Genomic DNA, 24,914 nt, shown 5'->3' on the forward strand with positions numbered 1-24,914 from the left:
GGGGGAAACCTAAGGCACCATGCTTTCGAGAATGGATGGACAAAATAAGTCTGTGTGAGAAAAGGGAGACACAATATGCAATATCTTTACCAGGCGGCAGCTTGGTAAAGATACTGGGGCCCATTCAGAACATATGTGATTAGTGGGGTAGAGGACTCAGACTTCCCCTGCCCCCCAGGTGGGGTTATCAGTACTGAGAAACATCCATTATCATCTGCCCCAGTCTAGAGGTGAATGGAAGATCCTGAACGTGATCCTTTATGGTTTTGGAGGAACAGGAGTGAAGTTGTTTTGATGAGACTTTCATATATCGGAGTTGTCTAGAAACCTTGTCTGGGGAGAACAGGGGAAAGGTAGAGAAGGAGGGAGCAGAGGTGGCTGAAGAAGGGCCAGAGGAAGGGCAGGAAGTAGAGGGTGTAGGGGGAGAAGAAGTGAGAGAGGACAGAATATCCTGAATTTTAGCGATTACATTAGAAGCCAGGGCTGTGCAGAGGGCCTGGGAGAGGACAGGAGAGGTAGAGACTGCAGAAGTATTGGCCAGCTCCTTGCAGAGTTCGGCTGAGTTGTTAGATGCCGCAGAGACATGGGCTTGAATGTGGGTTCTCTTCTTGGTGAGGACAGAGAGCCGGTATTGCCTTTGGAGCAGGCAGCAGGCCAGTTTGTCAGAAGATGTCCCAGAAGCACGCCATTTCCTCTCAGCCACCCTGCACTTGCGTTTAACGGTGACAAGGTCTGAGTCATACCAGGAGTTACACTTGACTTTGGGCTTCAAATGGATCCTCATGACAGGGACAAGAACATCAAAAGTATCAGATATAGCAGAGTGGGGCATGGAAAGGGGTGTGTGAGGGTGTGAGTCAGCCAAATGAGAGGGGGGGTGAAAGTGGCGGCAAAAGCCTCAACTGACACATGCTTCATGGGTCGGATAACTGAGAAGGTAGGTGGCAGTGCTGGAGGTGGCTTGGCCTGAGGGGTAGAGAGGGTGAGCTGGGAGGAAAGGAGGAAGTGATCACTGTAGAGATCAGAACATCCAGAGTGTGCCCTGCAGAGTGAGTCGGGCCAGGTGGGAGAATAGAGAGTGAGAGAGAGTCGCAGAGCTCGTGAAAGAGTCCAGAGGAAGGACAGGAAGCATCCAGGTGGATGTTAAACTCTCCAAGGAGGAGTTGAGTGGTCGGGACCAGGAGGGAAGAGGAGATGTCTGCCCACTCAGAGAGGAAGCAGGAGATCTGTCCAGGTGGCTCATAGATGGTAGCCACAGTAAGGGAATGGCCAGGAGAGAGAGAGAGCCTGCCGACGAAGCATTAGAAAGAGGAGTAGGCCTGCGTAGGAATGACAGAGGCAGGAATCCACTCAGGGAAATTAAGGGCTACACATCCTCTGGAACGGTTGGATCTGGGCGCGGAGAGGAGAGTGTCAAAGCTCGTGACAGAGCTGGCCATGAACCATATCTCGGTGAGACTGAGGACATCAAAGCCAAGTTCTTCCAGGAGGCGGCAGATGTCAGAGGAGTGTTTGACAGTAGAGCGAGAGTTGAGAGTGGCAATATGGAGAAGGTTGCCATCCTTGAAAGACTTCCGGGAGGGGTACAAATCAGAGGTACACCCTGCAGAGGGGTAGAAGAAGCCCGAGGAGGGGCAGAAGAGGAAGGAGAATAGAGCAAGGTAGCCAAAGAGGAGGCAGCAGTGGGAGACAAGGAACCCATGGGGGGAAGAGAGGTGCCAGCAGGAGAGGAAAGGAAATTGATGAGCCATGGGAAGCTTCTATAAAGAGGAGAAGGTTGGCCTGAGGGCCTTGGACCAAGATGGTGCCATTCAGGTAAACATTAATGATGGCCTTAGGGGAGTGGAAGGGGGCCGGGAGGACCTCCCACTGCGTGCCACCATCAATGGGAGAGGAAGAGAAAGGAGAAAGCACAGAGACCATATAAAGGGTCCATAGGTCTGTCAAAGGAACGACAAAAAGGATGTTGGCGAAGGGTTGCATGGATGAGGCACTGGTATAAGTGTCAGCGATAGGGAGGCCTGGGTTTGAGACTAGGATGTCCTTTTTAAACGTCTTCCTACCAGATTTAGTGAGGAGGGCAGGATAGCCGATGGAGAACCAGTTAGAAAAGATAGGAGAGACAGAGAGCACCATAGAGTAGATAGGGAGAGGAGAGAAGAAGAAGAAATGGGGCGGGAGGGGGTAGGCGGGCAGACACTAGGGAAGAACACAGGGAGAGGTGCAAGCAGATGAGAAAAAGAGGGACGAGACAATAGTTGACAATTGAATAATATGACAAGAGCTAAGACAATGGTGGAGCAGTTTGCTAAATGAATGATTTGCTAAGAAGACACAACCAAAACAACAAGGACAAAGTAGTTGACGTATGAGAACCTAGAGGAAGGAAAAGTTCAATGGAACACACAGCAGTACAGAAAGGACAGGGCAATCAGTGAGGCGAATACAAAAGCCACAGAAAACCAACACAGGAAAAATCGGGGAGGAGGGAGGAATATAAGGAGAAATACAGGCAGTGTAAGCAGAGCAGCAAAAGCAGACCTAGATGAGGGAAGAATAAGGAGAAATATAGGCAATGTAAGCAAAACAGGGCAGTCAGCGAGGAAAAACAACAGCAATGAAGAGAAATGACCTAAGTAGGCAAGGATATGGCAGAAAAAGGACAGTAGGACAAACAGTGATCAGGGAAGTCCACGCAGATCAGAGGGTGCATGGGAGATGTGGGGGTTAGAGGCGGGGCATGAGGAATTGCACAGAAAACGCAGCCCAGAATGCAAGGAAGTTGCAAGGAACCACGCAGTCAAGGATTGCAAGGGACCACACTAACAGTGGGAAGCAATGCGCAGGGCATGTGGTCAGGAAACGAGAGGAAGTTGCAAGGACACGTGATAAGGGAGTTGCGAGGAACCACACAGTCAAGGATTGCGAGGGACCAAGTGGGCAGCAAGAGGCAATGCATGGGGCATGGGGTCAGGAACGCAAGGAAGTTGTGAGGACATGCGATGAGGGAGATGTGAAGACCCACATGGTCAAGGATTGTGAGGGGCCACACGGGCAGCACGATACAATGTGTGGGCCTGCAGTCAGGGAGCACGAGGAAGTTACAAGGACACGCGAAAGGGGGGATGCGAGGAACCACACAGTCAAAGATTTCGAGGGACCAAGTGGGCAGCGCGAGGCAATACGTGGGGCACGCGGTCAGGAACGCAAGGACGTTGCAAGCACACGTGATGATGGAGATGCGAGGAACCATACAGTCAAGGATTGCGAGGGACCACGGAGGGACCACGCGGGCAAGAGCGAGGCAGGGAATCACGAGGAAGTTGCGAGGACACGCAATGAGGGAGTGGCAAGGAACCACACATTATCGTTGTGGGTGGATTCGGGTACTCCCAGGATGCGTATGTTGTTCCTTCTGGATCTCCCCTCGAGGTCATCATTTTTGGCCACCACTTTCTTGACAGCTTGTTGCAGGAAAGCCATGTCTCGCTGCAGGACTGCCACTTTATCCTTGCCCTCCACGATCCTCTGCTCCGCCCCCGTCATGTGGCCACATAACTTGTCAATTTACACTGCATAAACATCCACCTTACAGGTGATGGTGTCGATCTTTGCCCCTAGCGTGTCCGTGCTGTTCTTGAGTGCCAGCAGAGTTTGATTTAGAGCAGAGACATCGAGCTGAGAGGGGCTGGGCATTCGGACCGGCGGAAAGGGGTTATGCTCTGTTCTGGCAAATTGCTCCATGTTGGCCTGTTTTTTTATGTTAACCATGATGCAGTGAGGGTTGTATGTGTGGCAGAGTTGCACTGCTTTAGTCCTACTGCCTGAGCGGGATGCGGTGTTCCCAGTGGTGGCTAACCAGGGGGCGAGTCCTGGGATCACAACTCTTAAGGGCAGATGTGGTGCATAGACCCCTAGCTGAGATCGGTAGAACTTCTTGGTATCGTATATTCGCCTATTGTTAGGATTTTAAGCTGCATGAACAAATTGGTGATGAGGAGGGATGTTATCTTATTCTAGCTGGGGAATGTGGTAGGATGCGAATTCTCCCTCTTAAAATATATGCTTTGAATGTTGATAGCCCCGATTTCTTTCAGATTTGTGCCAATCACCTCCATAAATGCCTGAACTATGAGGTTATTTGGAAGGTCGACTTTAACGTCGCAATATCCTTAGACTTAGATAGATATTCCACAACCGCACTCGCCATGCCCAGAGCTGGCGTAAGGTGGGCCGCTATAGCTCAATATCATGGGCTGTTTTAGGTCTGGCAGCTCATGCATCCCGCTATCCGGGAATACTTGTTCTACTCCGGAGTATACAGCAGCTCATCAAGAATAGATTGCATGATGGTATCTGCGAAGATTACCAAGACGATTGTAGAAGCTAAGATACTACCCCGGATGCTGTCCGACCACTCCCTGGTGATGGTCTCCTTTCCCGGACCGCTGCAGTCCCCTAGAAACCTGTGCTGGTGTTTCAGAGGACGATCTTGAACAGGACATACAGGCATTTTTTCAGACCCCGGTGTGGCAAACCTTTAAGGTATACATCAGAGGGTGCTGTATCTCCAGGGAGGGGGGTGTTCTGAAAACTCTTTGCAGATGTATAGCATTACTTGAAGGGGAAATCAAAGAACTGGAACTTCAACAGGGCTATTGTGCCACCCTTGCTGTGGGTGTTCAGCTTTGGGAGAAAAGGGAGGAATTGGCCCTTTTAGCCAGAAGAGAGGAGCGGTATCTTGGGGACCCCATTGCAGCTGCTTTGTAGGCTGAGGGCGACCGCACCAGCCGGACATCGGTGTGGACTATTAAGCACACACAGCAACAGGGTGCCATATTAGAAATTGAAAACCCAGCCGGGAACCCCATCACAGATCGTAAGGAGATCAGTGACATCTTCCGCGATTTTTATGACCAGTTATACTCATCTCAAACGTCACACCGCAATGCAATTACATAATACCTAGATAGGATAGTAGTGGGCTGGTTAGACATGACACAGGGTGATAGTTTTGCAATGAGCCCCCTTCTGATGAAGAATTCTGACGAGTGATACTCTCTCTTCCTAGCAGTAAGGACCTCGGTCTGGACGGGATTACAGCCGAACTGTATAAGGAATATGCTGAACTCCTCATACCACACCTGCGTAATATGTATGTATCCTCCATGGCCTCCGGTGTCCTACCCGAGTCAACCAGAACTGCCCTGGTAACAGCACTTTTCAAAAACCCACTAAGGACCCCTTAAGGTGCTCTTTGTATTGACCACTGTCTTTAATCAATATGGACAACAAAATCCAGGCGGAGCTGTTGGCAGATAGACTCTTACCTTACATGCCCTTACCATACATGCCCGCCCTGGTCCTTCCTGATCAGGCGGGCATCGCATCATCTCGGGGAGATCCACCCAAATTAATTTGAGGCATCTATTTACCCATATGCATAATTCGAATCCCGAGGTCCCGATCGCCATGGCTGCTCTGGATGCCGAGAAGGCCTTTGTTGGAATGGGCCTTCCTGTTCGAAGGCTTGCAGCGTTCCTGGATCGGGCTGACTTTTCTTCAATGGATTTGGATGCTCCATACTGCACCCAGAGCTGCAATGTATACCGACCGAATGATGTCAGACTATATCCTGCCCACGCAGGCCCCCCTGTCTCCCATTCTTTTTGCCCTTGCGGTCGAAGTGTTGGCCTGCTGCCTCAGGGAATACCACACCCACAGGGGTGTCAAGATGTATTCATACGTCTCTATTATATGACTTTATGCCAACGTCATGCTTCTGTATGCCAGAAATCCCCAACAGAATCACCAACAACTTGTCCAGGAGATCTGTCATTTTGGTGATCTCTTCGGATTAAAGATAAACTGGTTGCACCGACTCCATTGGCGCTCTACACAGAGAACTATGCAGTGGCACTTAAACACCTGGACCTGTTGATATTCTTTGTTGTGTAATTGAGGGGCTGCTGTGAGCACTAGGCAGCTCACTCAGGTGAGATTATTGTGTATTAATACATATGCATTGGGTTGGTGGGTGGAGGGGCTGTCATGTGATCAGATTTCCTGGGGGTATGTTTTCACTTGCAGGCATTTTTTTCAGCTGTACTGAGCTGCCTCTTTGTTTGCTGGGGTAGGGTGGGGGCGGGTGTATTTGAGGTTTTGGTTTATTGAAGTGTATATTATGGCAAACAATAAAGAAAGTTTAACACTAAAAATTTGTAACAGAATGTCATCCTTGGGTAGTACTCAAACAGTCTGTCTTATAAAGTGACAAGTTGAAATTTGTGATTGAGGGCCTCATTGTCATTGGTGCCTGGATCAATTATATGTCCCAGTCCAACCCCATTCCAACCCTGGAGACCTGCCATTAAGGGTTCCTGCCTCCTGGAGGAAGGTGTTGACCTTCTTCAGGGGGATCAAAAGAGAGGTTTCCTGAGCAGAATTCCACTTGGCAATTGTGGGCGCACCCATACCACAAAGCTAATGCCTGTCATGACAGTAACCTCACCAAGCTAACACTAATTTAACATCCAAATTCTTGTGGCTTTATAATTGTGTGATCTGAGTCACCACCATAACCAGACATGGCTTATATTTAGATATTAGTGTGCCACCAGGCTGACTAGGGGCACATAATTATTATATTTTGAGCCAGAGGTTCAGATGATTAAAAAGCTACTTGTGTCTGTTGGAACTTTGTGTTCAAGCAGCTGTTCATGAAGGCACATGTGACATTTGAACATGCCCTGCTGCCACTGCAGAGCATCTGCTGCAGATTTCAGAAGAATGTCGCAGTCTACTATGCAATGTTGCATTATCCTTTTTGGCATGGATCATTTTGAAAGTGGGATCTGATTAACAGATCTCACTTTTAGAACTGGAAGAAAGCACATCATTTTATTGTTTAAATTTAAAAAAAAGATTCAGGCTATCTGGCCCTAACCAGATGGCATTCTGTCACACTGCTACACTGCAGGAGCCACAAAGTTGTAATCCCCAAGAAGAAACGAGGGTACAAATATACCAAACCGTTTCCTATGTTTAGCAGAAGATGCTCAGATGTGGAATTCACAAGCCCGGACTACATAGTAACACACATTAAAGCAGGTAGTAGCAGCAGGGCTTCAATGTGGTGACGAAAGCTCCCCTATATCATCAGGCCTGTGGTAAAAGCCAAAATGCTGGATAGGCTTACAATAAGTGTAAGCCAACTCTCTCTCAGCTTAAATGACCCTGAGCAAACGCCCCCACAAAAAGATTGGCCGAGCCTACACAGCCCAAATGCATCCCAAGGCACTACCCAAGGGTAGGATAGGAGAAACCAACACTTAAAAGGCGGGCAGGACAGTCAGTCCATGTCAGACCATGGGAGAGCTATAAGGAGAAGGATAGTAGTCTTTGTTGTGGGCGCCTCGAGCTTGGAGAGCCCAAAGGTGGAGATTTGGAAGAAGGTACTGGTGTGTGATGACTTTAGAGAAGTGCGGAGAGAGAAAAAAGAGATGTATCTGAGTTGGCGGATACATTTTTGTATAGATGCAATAGATTTGCCTTACTTGTATGAGGGGCAGATTCTTGTGGAGGAAGGAAACGATCTTGCTGAGGTAAAGAGAGAAGGGAAATATGAGATGTTTTCTGGGAAGGAGGGGAGATTGAATAAGAGCGGAGAAAAAGGGATACCATTTACAAAAGGACAGTGGGATATCACCTTAAAGAGTAAGGTGAATGATACAATCATAGAGAGGGTGAAGAGAAATATTTATGGAGAATGGTAAGAGAATGATACTATTTGGGTGAAGAGGAGCGGAGGATTGGTGTGAAAAGAGGAAAGGAGAAGGTTTAGAGGGCCAGTAGAATAGGACTGAGGAGAGATATGACTGGAAGTGGTGCGCAAGTGGTGTTTTCGGTGGGGAGTGCTGCCTGTCAGAGACATCACTGGTGAAAATATCCTCATGACTGCTGTTGAACTGTGGGCCCTTGAAGCAGCTTGGGGGAGCTGCTAAGGATGTGTGGCACACACTGCTTATAAGCATCCACTACCGTGCAAGTGGTGTTTTTGGTGGTTGATGGTGGAGGCGGGTGCTGTATCCAGCTTGCACCCCCCTTTCCACTAACACACTGTGTTTCATTACTGCAATATGAGGCGCTGCACGAGGATGAGATCGTTCAACGGGAATCATCTGGAGCTGTGAGCCAGCAGCCTGGAACTAGGACTCGACTGCAGGTGAGACAGCGAGTTAACTCGCTTCCATCCCAACCCCCCCAACTTCACTTTTACCAACTGTGACTATGAATCTCAGGCAGACCCATTTGCCCTTTAGTGTACAGGACACGGGTTGTCAGCTAACGGAACAAGTTGTGCAAAGGAAAGTGCTTCGAGTAAGCAAGGGAGTATTAATGACTTTCTCTCTTCGGAGAACAACATGTTGACAGATTTGAGCAATGGAAATTCTCTCATAAAGCTGAGGAATACCGCACATACATAGGGGTCAGGAGAGGCGATCCCGGTCTTTGTTGATGAACCTACTCTATTTAAACAGCAGGGAGTCGAGAGACCTCTTGAGGCTAGTGGGCGTGGGAAGCCCACGGAGGAGCTCGACCAGCCCCAATTACCAGTAGGTCCTAACGTACCCCGTCAGTCCAGGTGTCAATTGATGGAATTTCCGATGGAAGGCGATGTCAAAGAAGGGTCCAGTCCGAAAGTATCCTCACCTACACACAGGCGATCATACGACCTAACTGAGCATGTGCGGGTGAGGGTAACAAAGGAAATGACCCGATTACTGACAATACCTTGATAGAACTCTAGATGAATGAAACATGTGACCCTGATATCCCCTTCTCCTCTATAGGGGTTCTTCCAGAAATTGTCAAGCAAGTTACCCCTGGGGATACAAATGGTGGAGGGAGAATATTAACCTCCTCGACCCCAGGAAAAACTGATGACACACTAATATTCATTCAAGAACTAAGTTTCACAAAGGCCAAAAGCCCCAACAATAGAAGAGGATGTTGTGCTGAAAATAAGCGAACAGTTTAAAAAAGAGAGAATAGAAGATCTTGCACACACACACACACAGTACAGTTATGGTGGCGCTAACCATCGCAGTTGCCCTTTTTCTTAAACTGTATGAGAACATCAATGAACCTCTGAAAGAACTTTTTGTGACCAGCATCAGTATGAAAGAACAGTTGGGTGATTTGAGCCTGTTCACAAAAGGAGTTGAGCAAAGAGTAGATAAAGAAGCTGAACTGACTGCCATCTGGCAAAACAGATTAAGTAATCTGGTGAGACGGGACTCGAGTGACAAATCCATTGTTATGGAGACTCTGATTGAGGACTGTAAATGGATGAGGAGTGTCTATAAAAAAGGAGGAAAGTTGAAGTAATCAGCTTCAGAACCTTGAGGCCTCGACAGGAGAAATAAATCATGAACTGATCATCACAGTTCCGGTGATAAAAGAAAGCACTAAAACCATGAGAAGTTGTAATCAAATTGAAGGAAGACCATCTGGGGGCACCCTCAAACTGGGCACTAGTAAATCAAACCCAGGGAGGGGTGAAAACCCCAAAAAAGAACATAAAGGAGAGAGACCAGAAGTCCCTGACCATGCAGCAGTCCCTAAGGATACAGTCAAATCAAACTTCTCGATTTTTGTTGGGGCTAATACAGTAGGGAAACTGTTATTAGATTGTGGGAATGATAATCATCATGCTGAAAAGGCCAATAAGCAAGTTAAAAAACCTAAAAATCAGGCAATAAAATGGAAAGTAAATGGCTCAAGGGCCTTTTTAAGAAATATAAGAACGCCGCCTAGATGCAAGGAACATCAATGTGCAAATAAATCAAGGAGAGAAATGATAATTAACAGCAATGTCAAGGATATGGCTGTTGGTGAGGACTCATATATAATGTTAGATGAGATCGAAGAAGATGGTAATGCTGATGATCCTGTCTCGAATGTGGATTCGGACGCGTGTCGCAGTGACTTCATTGAAATCTTGGAAAAAAATAAGGATGAGGATGAATGGGACAATATTAGTCCTTCGGACTGACAGGAAATTGAAACCAAGATGTGCGATCTGCCAGCGTAATCAAATAAAGAAGAGATATACTCGCGTAACAGCCGGAATTGCAAGACAGATGAACACAAGGCTAATAAGGTCCCTCACGAGTCCTGAAAATTCCTGGTATGTAGTAAAGACAAGGAAACCCCTGATAGCTTCAAAACTTTAGAAGATCAAAGGAAAGGTTGTGGAAAGAGCTTTGAGACTAAATTAAATGCTAAAGTGAAGTGGGATGGGCCGGAAGAGATGAAAAAAAGAGCAGTAAGCCGACAACCGATAGGAATGATCTGGCTCTCCAGAAAGAGGGAAAAAAAGAAAGAGCTATCAGAAGTTTAAAGTAAAACTGGAGAAAATGCTGAAAGACTCAAAGAAAGTCCTCCTGAATCTTGAGAAAGTAATGACCATCTTTAGACAAATTCCCGCCTTGCGTTTCCTATCATCAGATGACATCTCCATAGTGGAATTTGCAAATGAAAAGCGGCTGAACTTGGTAATCTTACACTTGAACTCGAAAATGATTAAATACTCACTCATGGAAACAAGTGATAAATCAGCATCACTGGGATATGCGATGAGTGAATTTAATTGTCACGAAAAGAATCAGAAAAAGGGGCCCACACCTGTTAAGGACAGACTACATGATAAGAAAACTCCAAGTAGATCATCGAATGGAAAGTGAATTGTTAAACCCAGAGAAGAAAGGAAAGGATTCTCCCCCACTATAAGGAGAAATAGCTCCAGAATGAGCAACGTGATGGCCAACAACACTAAAAAAGAAGAGAAACAAGACTCCTTGAAGACCAACAACAAGGGTAAAAATGATGCCCTGCCAGGAAAGGACCAAATTAGAAAGTTGAGATTCACTATTCACAACTCTAAGAATCAAATGAAATGATCAAACCCTGTCAGGCAGGGGATCCAAAAAGTGGAAGATTGATCGTGGATGGTTGATGCCTTGACCTCGAAAAAAATACAACAGACCGATAAGAATGACAACCTGAAAAGATTCCTGTTTGCCACCTGGAATACCAGGGACATTAAGCATCTTTGCACAGGAGAGGACAACTTCCTAGGGCAATATGAAATCATCTGCCTACAAGAGTCGTGGCTTAGGGAGAAACCATTATGTGAAGATTATGAAGTATATTTAAATCCGGCGAGAAAAAGAGAAAAAGGAAGACCTTTTTCCGGGTTTCTAACCATGACAAAAATCAATAGTGATCTGAAAGTTTTGGACCACCACACGCCGAATCCTTTTGTCCAGATACTTAAAATAAAAAAAGGTCTGGGCGAGCAGGTAATAAAAATACTCCTTATAAATACATACTGGAGTGATAACAACTGTCGAATTGAAAGATATACAATGGATATTATGGAGGCAATCGACAAGTCCATATTAGAAGATAAAAATCAACTAATAATCTTATGAAGGGATCTCAACATCAAACTACTAAACAAAGGAAGGACGCCCAAATTAGATGCCCACCTGAGAGGTAAGGAAAGGCGGTGGATGACTGAAATGGAATACGTGTTATGAAGATGCTAAATGGCCGGACGAAAGGGGACATACATGGTGCTGACAGGTGGTCCAGTGGCTCAATTAGTGCGTGTTTGGATTACTGCTTTGTGGCAGGAAACACCTTCCAATGGATAAAAGCCTTCGAAGTTAAGAAACATCCTTCCAGTGACCACGATCGACTGGAAATCCAAATGGACTGGAAAATAACAAAGGCTGAAAAGTCGAAAATAGCCGCCATGGAAGTAACATGGGGATGAAATAAATCAAGACTAAAACCCCAAGCCCTCCAAAAGTAGTAGGACTATATGCAAATGACATCACAGAAAACCCAGAAGGAGTTGAATACAGACAGCTTTTGAAAGAGTTTGCAGTGAAAAATGATCTCAACAAGAACACAATGATAAAACACGCCTACATAAAGATCTGGCTGTAAGAAGGAAGAATTATAGAACGGAGTTACTATGACTACGAAAGTTGGCGAGCCCCAATAAAGCCAAGCTCATAAGAAAATGTAAACAATCTTATAAGAACTGGTTAAGATCTACAAGGGCAAGTCGGGCCCAGGGCGACGCTGAAAGAATGTTATGTTATGTTATGGTATGTGATCGGTACTTGTATAGCGCACCGTCACCAACAGAATTGGTCCCCAGGCACTCTGGCGGATCTGTAAACAGGAAGGGTGGAGGTAGGGTTAGTCGGGAGGAGGGGAGAAAGAGAGTGGGAGATGTGGTGTGCTGTTGGCAGCTTCAGCTCGGTTGACACCGAGTGCTGGGCTTTGGTGCTAGTATCGGATCGGATGAAGGCCTTGAGTGCTGTGGGTGAAGTTTATGGGTTGTTGATGCGGTGTGGTAAAGTGCGTGCGGATTGCTGGGAGAGAGATGGTTGTGTGGTTTTGTGTGGGTTTAAGTAAGCAGAAGATTGAGGATTGGGTTAGTGGGGTCTGTATCCCGGTTCAGGTACTTACGATTCCGTTAGAGTTGTATACCTGTGGGTTCGGATGTTGCTGGTTCCTGGTAGCCGACTCGATTTGGTGGTGTTGCGCTGGTCCAGCTGTATCCTATTGAGTATAGTATGGATTGGTGGGTGCGTCTGAACCTAATCTTCAGGTGTGGGACTGGGTGGGTGATATCTATTCTTAGGTAATCTAGTGTGACCCTGGTCAGTTAAGGCTTTGAGTGGTTCAGGGTTGCGGTCATGTTGAAGTGTTGTCCTAGTGGGTCCGTCTTGGTGAGCGTGTGTATTCAGACGTTCGTATCCTTCTGTCGTAACTGATTCTTTGATTTCCGTGGAGCGAACATCCTTGAGACTGTTGTTTAGTTGTAGTTTGTGTGGTGGGGCATTGTGCTTCCTGCTTTGTATTGGTGGGCCGTGTGTAGTGATGAAACATTCTGTATCTCACCCATTGCCTTGGGCCCATGATGCAGTACTTCCTTTCCCTCTCTATGATTTTTTCTAAGGGCTGATGGGGAAGGTCATGCTGATGGCGGTCTGTACGAGTAACACAAGAAGTCTTTGGGATATCATCAATAAGGGGGCCAATTTTCAAACTGCCCTAGCTACTAGTCAGTTCTCGGAGGAACGCTGGGTCGAATATTATACAAACCTATTCAAGAAGAAAGTGGATGCAAGTACTCAAGTGAAGACAGAAAACCTGAAAGCATGGGGATTAAAATTTGATAGAGCGGAATTATCAGGAATGATTAAAAAATTTAGCTCATAAAGGGCAGCAGGGCCTGATGGCATCTCAAACTATATGCTTAAACAAAATAATGAGGAATGGAGAGAGCTAATATACCTACTCATCATGCAAATAAGGGAAAACAGGACGGTACCAAGTTCCTGGAAGGATGCCATAATAGTGCCTATATTTAAAAAGGGGGAACCTGGTGACCTCAGCAACTATAGGCCTATAGCCCTGCTGGACTCCATTGGGAAGCTCTTCACTTCACTCCTTTTACGAGACCTGAAAGACTTGGCGAAGTTGACGGATGTGCTAGACAAACGACAAACGGCCTTCATAGGCAGTGTAGGTACCTCACTGAATTTGTTCATCCTTAATCTACTGAAACAGCGAGCCCTGGAAACTAAAGGAAACATCTCCCTGGGTTTCATAGACCTCGAACAAGCGTTCAATGGGATTATTCGTGAAATATTGTGGGCCAAGCTAAAAAATTGAATTAGAGGATTAAAACAAAGATGTGCCCTGGCTCCTTTCTTGTTCGCCCTTTATGTGGCTGATATGATTGAATCCCAAAGAAGTGTCAGGGCCTTTCTGCCAAAAATGGGACAAGATACCATACCGTGGATATTATACAGGGACGATCAAGTGTTCATCGATCTGATTGCAATAGGTATTCAGAGACGAACTGACGCTTTCAAAAACTATCTAGATGAAAATGGCATGAAGATGAACACAAAGAAATCCATGGTATTGGTAATGAAATCAGCTTCTGGAAAGCAAAAAAAGAAGACAAGCTTCAATTGGTCCATTGAAAATCAAAGGCTTGAAGTGGTTGAATCCATAATCTATCTCAGAATAAGAATTAATACAAATATTAATGAGCTAGGACAATACCTGTTGATTAAGGAGAAACCTTTGAAACTAACATGCCAGCGAAGAGTCCTACATCGTGGCTATGGCATCTTTTCCTTGATTCCTGCAATAACCTTTTATAAGCAAAAAGGTCGTAGCTGTATCAACGTACAGAGCCGAGACTCTCCTTGGGGGGTATGCACAGCGTTTTTCTGGAGAAAGATTTGTAAACTGCCAACCTCCCTTTCAGTTAGTGCAATTAGACATGAACTAAGGCTTCAATCAATGGCCTCTATGGTAATGTGGAAAACAATCTCCTTGTTCCGTAAATGTGTTCTTGATTCACAGCCGGCACCATTTGAGATTCTGAGGACTGCAGGGTTGACAATGGATAAGAACCTTTTGAAGTGGAAACAACGATATAAAGATTATCTCACGACACACAACATAAAGATTGAGACATTGGCCCTCATTACGAGGTTGGTGGTAGTCATGGCGCTATTTGTCCGGTTTGGTGAGATGGAGACTTACCGGTCCAGTCCGACCATGGCGGGACCAGTAAGGCCCCATTCACCAAACCATTACCCATTCCCATTTGAGCCCCCATAGGGCTCAATGGGAACGGTGAAGGCGCTAATAAAGGTACCGCAAATTGCAGTACCATTATTGCCTCTGATTTCCCTTAACGGGTCTCCTCCATAACGTCTGGTCAGACCAGGCGTTAAAGGAGGAACCCGCTAAGGGAACTCATAGTACGGCGGTAAGGGATTACCGGCACCGGTCTCCTTACTGGTGCCCGGTATCCCTTACCGCCCTACTCGTAATGAGGCCCATTGAAATCGAATCCAGACAAGGTAAAGGAGATCCTCAAAGAAAAGGACTGGGGAGAAACCCTAGAATTGAAAAGAGTAAACAAGCCCTGCACTAACATCATATGGGTGTCATGGTCATGAAGTCAGGGGCACAGTCATGCAGGGGTCTCATGCGCAGGAGACATGGTGGAGACTGTCCTGACGCCTTTGGCTCCGGGCTCATGATTAAAAGTAAACAAGAACATCCATTTAACATCAAAAAGCTTTTATTATGGACATAGCACTTCAGATACATTAACCTTGAACATTCCATCCATTAAGCAGGATGCATTAACCTTGAACATTCCATCCATTAAGCAGCCCCAAGTGTATTCTTGGATGTGGCTGCTAATGGATTGCCTTTGCACATGCTCAATCTCTACGGTAAGCCGGCCGTAATGGGCGTGCCCACGATCTCAGCTATATAAACTGCCCCGATCATCAAGACAGACGCTTCGCTTTATTCTGCACTTGCAAGCAGCATAACGCTCACGGTCGCCTGAGGTCAGGCTTACCTTTGAAGATCCTGCTTCCTGAACTTCCTGCTTCCTGCCAACATACTTACCAACTGGGGGAAGCTGTTCTTACCTGTACATCTCTTAGGCGAACCAAGTATTCATCTTTACACTTTCCGGAACGCCGAAATCTTCATCTTGGCACCGCAGCACGACACGCTCCATCGTCGACAGCAGTGCCTGCAAGGAAAAACAGAAGACAAGGTTAGACACTGAATAAAAACAGTCAGTTTAAGGTTGCGCTCCGCCATGCTTCGCACTTTTCCTTAAACCATCACTTACCTCCTGTCGAACATTGCGGTAGCATCCATCTTCCATATGGCCGCATCTCACGTCTCACAGCTGCATTGAGGCTGCATTTCCATCTAAGGGAAGAAAACAGAAGCGAAACATTATTGCGGGCATAAATAGGAGCAACATATAAAGACATTAAACAGAACGAACAGCATCACAAGAGCTCAAGAAAGACTTACCAATCATAAGGAGAAGCATAGTAGCAGCTGGACTGGACTAATTCTTATCAGGGATCAGTGAAGGAAATAGATCCCATTCGACACGCCCCTGCCAGAAGTAGCAGGACGGAGAGCTTATCTTCCATAATTCACAGGTGAGCTTTATGAGCCAGCGTATGCTCACAGAAACCGTGCTTTGGGGTGAAGGGTTTGAGAGGTACAACAATCACAGATTGGCGCACTCACACACTCTTATCTCCACACAGGAGCAGTATCACCACGTACCACCTCTCACAGCTTTTCTACTGAGGGAGAGGCCTGAAGGGGGTGATTCAAGTTCAGGGAGGGCTGCAACCGTGCCCCAACGCCTGCGCAGAGACCAGGTGAACATAACAGAACACGAAGCCTCTAATACTCTCTGCCTGAGTGTTATGGAAACTTCAGAAACAGATCAGTTAGCCCTCTTACTAGGTGAATTATGGGCTGAAGTACATGCTTCAAGACAGGAAACCAATGCATTATAGAGGGATATTATTGTAACTTGAGAAAGAACTGACGAATTGGCAAGACAAATGCTACAAGCACAAGCAGGACAGGTTCCACTGCCTGGAGTGACCCATTCTTCTCATTCTTCCACACCAGAACAATCAACACTGGTTCAGGCGGTTCTTCCAGGAGCAGTGCCTCTAGCCCCTCCCGTACGCTTCATCGGCGACCCAAACAAGTTCGCTGTATTTATGAACCAATGTTGCCTCCATTTCTTGTGCAGACCAGGAGCCTTTCCTAATGACTAAGACAAAGTGGTATTTGTACTCTCGTATTTAGGAGGTAGTGCGGCAGACTGGTCTATAACTTTGGTAAATCAAGATGACCCTTTACTCCAGAACTTTGGGAATTTCCAACATGAGATGGAGAAATTGTTTGTCCGTCATACTCCAGGACAAGCTCTGGACAATGAGTTGTTGTCACTCCGACAAGTGAGTCAAGATCTTTTAACCTATATTGCAACCTTCATTCGTCTCATAGCCCAGACCAACTGGCCAGAAGAGAAGAGGACTGCACTTTTTTACCAAGGGTTACGTGGAGAACTTTAGGATGTGTTGACACAAGTGGTGAATCCTCCTGAGAGGTGTGCAGACTATATAGACCTGACGGTGCAACTCGATCATAGGTTGCAGATTCGGAAAATGGATCGAGCTAGATCAGGGGGACCGTCAGTTTACGTAGGACCTCATGAGAATCAGACTAAACCACATGAACAGTCTGAGCCAATGCAAATTGGTGGATTACGAAGTCCCCTTACCAAAGCAGAAAGGGAAAAAGAAGACAACAATAGCTTTGCTTATATTGTGGACAAGCAGGTCACTTCCTCCGTGACTGCCCGGTAAAACCATCCAAGAAAACGGTTAGGGCAACAGACAAAACTGATGAAGAAGAAGAACAGAACTCGGGAAACACCAATGCCCGGCAAGCGTAGGGGTCTGCTTGTCGAGCATGAAAAAGGAATCTGTACAGACCTCACATCTAGTCCTTCCAGTGCTTTTGGTGAATCACAAGCAACCATCAAAAATACATGCCTCCGAGACATATATTGATTGTGGAGCTGTGGGTAACTACATTGACCAAGATTTGGCTCTCCGAATAGGCCTTCCTCTCCGACAGAAGCAGAAATCAGAAAACGTCACTGCTGTGGATGGTTCTCAGCTATCATCCGGCCCGGTGACACAATACACCGAGAAAGTCAAATTTCTGTGTCAGGACTGCCATCAAGAGGACATTTCTTTTGATCTCATTGGTGCTCCTCAGTTCCAGATGATATTGGGAATGCCCTGGCTGGAGACCCACAATCCTAGGATCGACTGGCGAAAATGAGTTCTGACATTTCCTCATGATTGTGCCGACACATGTTATAAAAAAGATGACACCAATCTGAAAACGAAGAAAGGAATTGCGTTGGGCCTCATCACCTCCTTACCACTTGAATACCAAAATTACCAGGATGTCTTAAAAAAAGAGCAAGCCAACGTTCTGCCCCTGCACAGACCCTACAATTGTTAAATATATCTTGTACCCGGAGCCCATATCCCTTGCAGCCGAATTTACGCTCTGACAGATCAGGAAAATCAGCATCTTAGAAATGACCTGGATCAATACCTGGAGAATGGTTTCATTCACCTGTCCAAGTCACCTGCCTCCTCGCCCTTATTCTTCGTGCCTAAAAAGGAGGGGGATTTAAGAACTTGGATCGACTATAGAACCATCAAGCAGATCACAGTAAAAAATCGATATCATTTACCACTTATACCAGAGCTCCTGGACCAAGTGAAACATGCTCAAATATACACAAAACTGGATTTAAGAGGAGTATACCATCTTGTAACAGTAATAGAGGGAGATGACTGTAAATCGGCCTTCCACATGAAGTTCGGCCTCTTTGAATACCAGTTCATGCCCTTCGGGCTATTCAATGCCCCCGCGGCATTCCAATTCTTTATTAATGATGTACTCCGTGAACTACTGGACGTTTGCGCTCTTGTTTACATTGACAACATTCTTATCTACTCAAATTCCATGGAAGAACATGCAGGCCATGTCTGGGCTCTTAGAGAAGCTTCGACAACACCAATTGCATGCCAAGTTGGAAAAATGTTTTTTCCATGTAACCGAGGTCGAGTTTCTCGCGTTCATGCTCACACCACAATGGCGTACATATGGATACACGAAAGGTGGAAGCAATCCTCCAATGGCCCTCACCAACATCCACGAAAGGAGTGCAAAGCGTGCTCAGATTCACCAACTTTTACCGTCGGTTTATACCTGGGTTTTCACAATTTGTACATCCAATTACCTCCTTGTTAAAGAAAAATAAAAAGTTCCATTAGTTGACAGAAGCTGAAGAAGCCTTCCAAAAGTTGAAACTAGCATTCACTATAGCACCAGTCCTTCGACACCCATGACCAGACCTACCTTACATAGTCGAGACAGATGCTTCAACAATAGCCATGGGAGCAGTATTGTCACAACGAGACCCTGAAACAGGACCACTACAAATTTTCAGTCCCCGAGTTGAACTACGCAATCACGGTTAAGGAATTACTGGCAATTAAAGCAGCATTCTAGGCCTGGAGACATTACCTTCCTAGGGCGAGACATACGGTCACTGTGATCACGGACCACCGTAACTTGCAATACTTGAAAACTGCCAAAGAACAATCCTTGCGTCAGTTTCGTTGGGCTCTCTTTTTCATGGAATACGATTTTATTATCACTTATAGACCTGGAGTAGGCAATGGGAAAGCAGATGCTCTATCACGCACGAGAGAAGAAAAAGAGGCTTTTACACCATCCAACCCCGTGGACATAATTCCTGAGGAAAGGATTCAAACCAGAATAGCTGCCACCACGTGTGTGGTTGACCAAAAAAACAGATGGATCAATCAACACAACAGGAATGGCTGTGAAAAGGTGACCAGTACACCATCAAAGACAATCCACCATATTTCCAAGGACGATTATATGTCCAAGACCAAGAACTACCAAAGCAAATCGTCACAAATTACCATGATTCATTAGTGCAACGACACCCAGGAATAGCCAAAACTCAGGCTAAGGTAAAACAAAACTACTGGTGGCCAACCTGGTGAAAAGACATTGCCCAATTTATTGAAACCTGTGGTGTCTGTGCACAACACAAGTCTTGGAAACAGAACCCCGCTGGCTTACTACACCCCCTAACAGTACTGCCAGCACCTTGGCATACCCTGTCGATGGAATTCATCACAGATCTTCCACCCTGCAATGGATACAACACCATATTGGTCTTTGTGGATTTATTCTCCAAAATGGCCCAGTTCATCGCTCTGAAGGGACTCCCAACTGCGTCAACTCTCGCTTCTGTGTTCCTAGAGCAAATTGTTCAATTGCATGGATTTCCATCAATATTAGGATCTGATCGCGGAACTCAATTTGTTTCTGCCTTTTGGAGAAAGTGTTGTACGATTGCCAAAATCGATCTCCGGTTGTCCACAAGCCATCACCCTCAAACTGAAGGGCAAACTGAACGAACCAACCAAGCTTTAGAGCAATATCTCAAGTGTATGTTGCAACAGTCCGTGGATTCTTGGAAAAATATACTCTGGATAGCTGAGTATGCATACAACAACTCAGTTCACACAAGCACAGGGCAAGCTCCATTCCACACTGTGCACAGAAGACATCTGAGGACATCAGTATTTGATCCACCCGATACCCTGGAACTGCCAGCCATAAAAAAATTGCATAAAACCATCACTCAGGTTCTTAAGGAGGCGACAGGGCATCAGACCAAGGCTAAGGAAAGACAAAAATGGTTTGCTGATCGACATCGGAAGGAAGCTCCCGCCTACCAGATTGGAGAAAAGGTGTGGTTAGCATCCAAATATATTTCCTGCAAGAGGCCAAGAGCTTTCCGCCCAAGATACCTTGGCCCTTATATTATAAAGTCCATAATCCTGTCACCATGAAATTGAAGTTACCATCTCACATGAAAATTCACCCCGTATTTCATGTCTCTCTCCTCAAACCAATGAAATCCAATACACGGCTTAGTTCTCCGCCAGAGCCCGAAGTAATAGATGGAGAACCAGGATATGAAGTCAAACCATCCTGGTCTCCAAGGTGGTTAGATCAAAATGGTATTACTTAATTGACTGGAAAGGTTACGGACCTCAAGACCGAACTTGGCAACCCAGTGAACATGTCCTTGCTCCGCGTTTAATCAGACATTTCCATCAAAATAATTCCAACAAAGCAGGACCCGGAGGAGAACCACCCTTGAGAGGGGCATTGAGGGGGGAGTGCTGTCATGGTCATGAAGTCAGGGGCACAGGCATGCAGGGGTTGCAAGCACAGGAGACCTGGGTGGACACTGTCCTGGCGCCTCTGGCGCCAGACTCATGAACAAAAGTAAACAAGACCATCCATTTAACACCAAAAAGCTTTTATTTTGGACACAGGACTTCAGATGCATCAACCTTGAACATTCCATCCATTAAGCAGGATGCATTAACCTTGAACATTCCATCCATTAAGCAGCCCCAAGTGTATTCTTGTGTGTGGCTGCTAATGGATTGCCTTCGCACGTGCTCACTCTCTAGGAGTGGCAGGGTGTGGCTGGTAAGCCGGCCCTAATGGGCGTGCCCACGATCTCAGCTATATAAGCTGCCCAGATCCTCAAGACAGATGCTTCGTGTTATTCTGCACTTGCAAACAGCATAACGCTCACCGTCGCATGAGATCAGACTTACCTTTGAAGATCCTGCTTCCTGGACATCCTGCTTCCTGCCAGCATACTTATCAACTGGGGGAAGCTGTTCTTACCTGTACATCTTTTCGGAGAACCAAGTATTCATCTTTACACTTTCCGCAACTCCGAAATCTTCATCTTGGCACCGCAGCACGACACGCTCCATTGTCGACAGCAGCGCCTGCAAGGAAAAACAGAAGACAAGGTTAGACATCGAAAAAACAGTCAGTTTAAGGTTACGCTTCACCATACTTCACGATTTTCCTTAAACCATACCTTACCTGCTGTCGAACATTGCGGTAGCATCCATCTTCCATCCGGCCACGTCTGGCGTCTCACAGTTGCATTGAGGCTGCATTTCCATTTAAGGGAAGAAAACAGAAGAGAGACATTATTGTGGGCATAAATAGGAGCAAGGAATAAAGACATTAAACAGAACGAACAGCATCACAAGAGCTCAAGAAAGACTTACCAATCACAAGGAGAGGCATATTAGCAGCTGGACTGGACTAATCCTTATCAGGGATCAGTGAAGGAACTAGATCCCATTCGACGCGCCCCTGCCAGAAGTAGCAGGACGGAGAGTTTATCTTCCATAATTCACAGGTGAGGTTTATAAGCCGGCGTATGCTCACAGAAACCGTACTTTGGGGTGAAGGGTTCGAGAGATACAACAATCACAAATTGGCACACTCACAAGCTCTTATCTCCACGCAGGAGCAGTATCACCACGTACCACCGCTCACAGCTTTTCTACTGAGGGAGAGGCCTGAAGGGGGTGACTAAAGTTCAGGGAGGGCTGCAACTGTCCCCCAACACCTCCCCAGAGACCAGGTGAGCGTAACAATAGGAATGAAAATAATTAAATGTATTACCACCATACATGACAGAATTTCCATCGCCGCATTACAGAGGACTTAAGTAATGAATAAGCTAAAGGTTTTCTCTATGGGAAGAAGGAAATAAATTCCCTTACAGTTTATTCTTATATGTTAAAGGTTGAAAAATGTAATTAACCAATAAAACATTAAAACAAAAAATAAAAAAGATATGACCATAGGAGAGAATACTGTGAGCAAGAGGAGAAGAAAAGACAACATCAGTAGGAAAGGGAATATTTTGAGCATGCAGAGTAGGTGAAAGACCATCTTACTTAGAAAAGAGAAGGGGTGACCACCGACCAAGAAATCAAGAGCAGGGAAGGTCCAAAGGACCATGTAGGTCTGGGGGGGACTGTAGATGTGGGTGGAGGTGTGAGACAGTGCCACTTCACATGGTAACAAGGAGGAGAGCCTGAGGGAGAACAGCACAATGACAAGCAGCTGACTGTGTGCCCAGGCTGTTGGAGAGCTTCCAGTGCCCTATCATAGAAGACCCTCAAGGCGTCCACAGGGCCACGAAAACATGTGTCTGCCCAAGAACCAATGGCCTGCAGCACAGGTAATTATACCTCACAAAGGGAAGATCAAAGAGCAAAATGCCTTCTCTCCTAACAACTAACCCTGGGAAGAAGGGAAGGAATAAATCACTTGCCTGTAATTCCTGTTCCCCAACATTGTTAAGTTTCATAGATTCACATACTGTTGAATATTCCCCATCATCAGGCTGGGAATCCTCTGTAATAATAAAGCAGCTTCAACGAAAGACATGAAACTGCACGCACAGTAGTGTTATATCAGACTAATTTTGGGGTAATTTACAGTTTAGCCAATAGGAAGTGTCTTCCTTAGCTCTGCCCCTGGAGGCCTTCTTCAGATTCTTGAAATGCATGGACCATTGCAAAGGTGAGCATCCGGGGGGGTAGGTGGAGGGTTTCATGCAAACCTATGAAAAATACCTATGCTGGAAAACAGGAGTTACAGGTAGGTAACGTATTCCTTCTTCAGCTTTGGATCTTTCATAAATCCACATGCTGTTGAATAAATTGAAAAGCTGTAAACTTACACATGATCAAGTATGGAGGAGAAATTGTATTTAAGCTCGGGTGAGCAGACTTCAAAGGACTGCCTGTCGCAACCTGGACTCTGCTGAGCTTTAGTCGATGCAGTAGTATGCCGTGATGCCAAGTTGCAGGCTTGCAAATGTCCAGCAGAGGCTCTCTGGCCAACCATACTGTAGTAGATGACTTAGCTCTCATAGAATGTGCTTTTGGGTGCCATCAGGCTTGTCTATGGAGATAAGGATGTTAGTGAGTTAGCTCCTTTAATGTTGGTGGCAACCATGTAGATGACCTGCTTGCCAATGGCATTGAGCTGCCTGCCTTCCTTGTCAGGATGAATGGCACAGGGTCAAAAAGGACTGACAGACCTCTTATGTGCGACCGCTGAGACCACAGTCAGAGCTTGCCTTGTCTATAAACTTTGGGTGTTTTGTCAGGAGCCTTGTATTTTTTTGTCAAAATGATCCTTCTTTGCTGTAGCCATGAAAGGGTTATTCATGGAAACTACACCACCCTCCCAAATGCCATCTAAGATAGGAACAGACAATATTGTCTTCCGTGACCTCTCTTGCCATTGTTATGGGAAATCTTCTTTCTGTTGTCCAGTAGGCAAGAGATCAGACATTTTTGCAGCTTTTGCCTTTGCAGCTTGAACAGCCTCTATTTCATCTTGGGGCAACTCCTGTGTAGGAATTCCTCAGGTTCCCTATCAGCTGGCACCAGGTCATCAAATTCATCAGAAGATGAAATATGCATGGGGGCAGTATCCTGGTGTATGTCTTCCTGGGTGTCAGCATCTGAGAAGGTATTGAGTTGGTGGGGAGGCTCTCTGGAATGGCACATGGTAGGAGGAGGAGGCAGTGGTTTGGAAGCTATTGGAAATGCAGGATCAGTCCTCGGAGTGATGGTAGGAACCCTAGTTTGAATTTCTGAAACAAACATCTGTAAGGTGCTCAGAATGCCCATGGGCAAATAATGAGCTGCAGGACCAGGTTGCTCTATTGGCTGGGAGGGGCCAGGCAATTTTCTTTGGTTTTGATTTCAATTATATTGGAGGGGGCAGCGGTTGCAATGATTGTGATCCTGGTAGATCATCATCATTCTCATGGCCCTCAGAATCAGTGTTGATGGTGTGCCCCAGGATCTCTTCTGAAGGGGCATTTGAAGGGGATCTTAAGGTTGCAGTGTAAAAATGGGTTGCTTTGGTCTCTTCAGTGACTGAAGACACTTTTCTGAATTCCCCGGAGGCTGATGTGTCAACAACAAATGTATTACCAGAGCCATCAGGATTATTCCTGGGGTCGTGAATGAAGTCGCTGTCGACCAGGCTGTAGCAGACGTCGCTTTTGGGTGACCCATGGGGACTTTGTTGACATAGTCATAGATCTTGTTGTCGTCGGCAGCGCCGTGATTGGCTTATGGGAGTGCTTTATCGATGAAGGAGTGGGTAAAGACTTACTCATCGATGGAACTGTAGGTTTGGATGGGCCAGCAGTTGGTCATGGCATCGTAGACAAGTCTTTCTTTGACAAAGCTGATGATTTTGATTAGGAGGCAGACCTGTCAGTTAAAAAAGGATTATCAAGACCCTTCTGAACTTGGATAGAATCTTCCCTCTTCACCATTTTGCCTTTACTGGACATTTTAGATGAGGTGGTTCTGTCTGTTTGTCTTGATGCAGAGAAGCCTTGAACAGCGCTGAAGCAGTGTTTGAGGCTACAGTGTCTTCATAAAGCTAGGCAACTAGTCATC

The sequence above is a fragment of the Ambystoma mexicanum genome, chromosome 5q (genome assembly GCF_040938575.1).
Source record: "Ambystoma mexicanum isolate Mex_15411 chromosome 5q, UKY_AmexF1_1, whole genome shotgun sequence".
In the NCBI taxonomy this organism is placed as follows: domain Eukaryota; kingdom Metazoa; phylum Chordata; class Amphibia; order Caudata; family Ambystomatidae; genus Ambystoma; species Ambystoma mexicanum.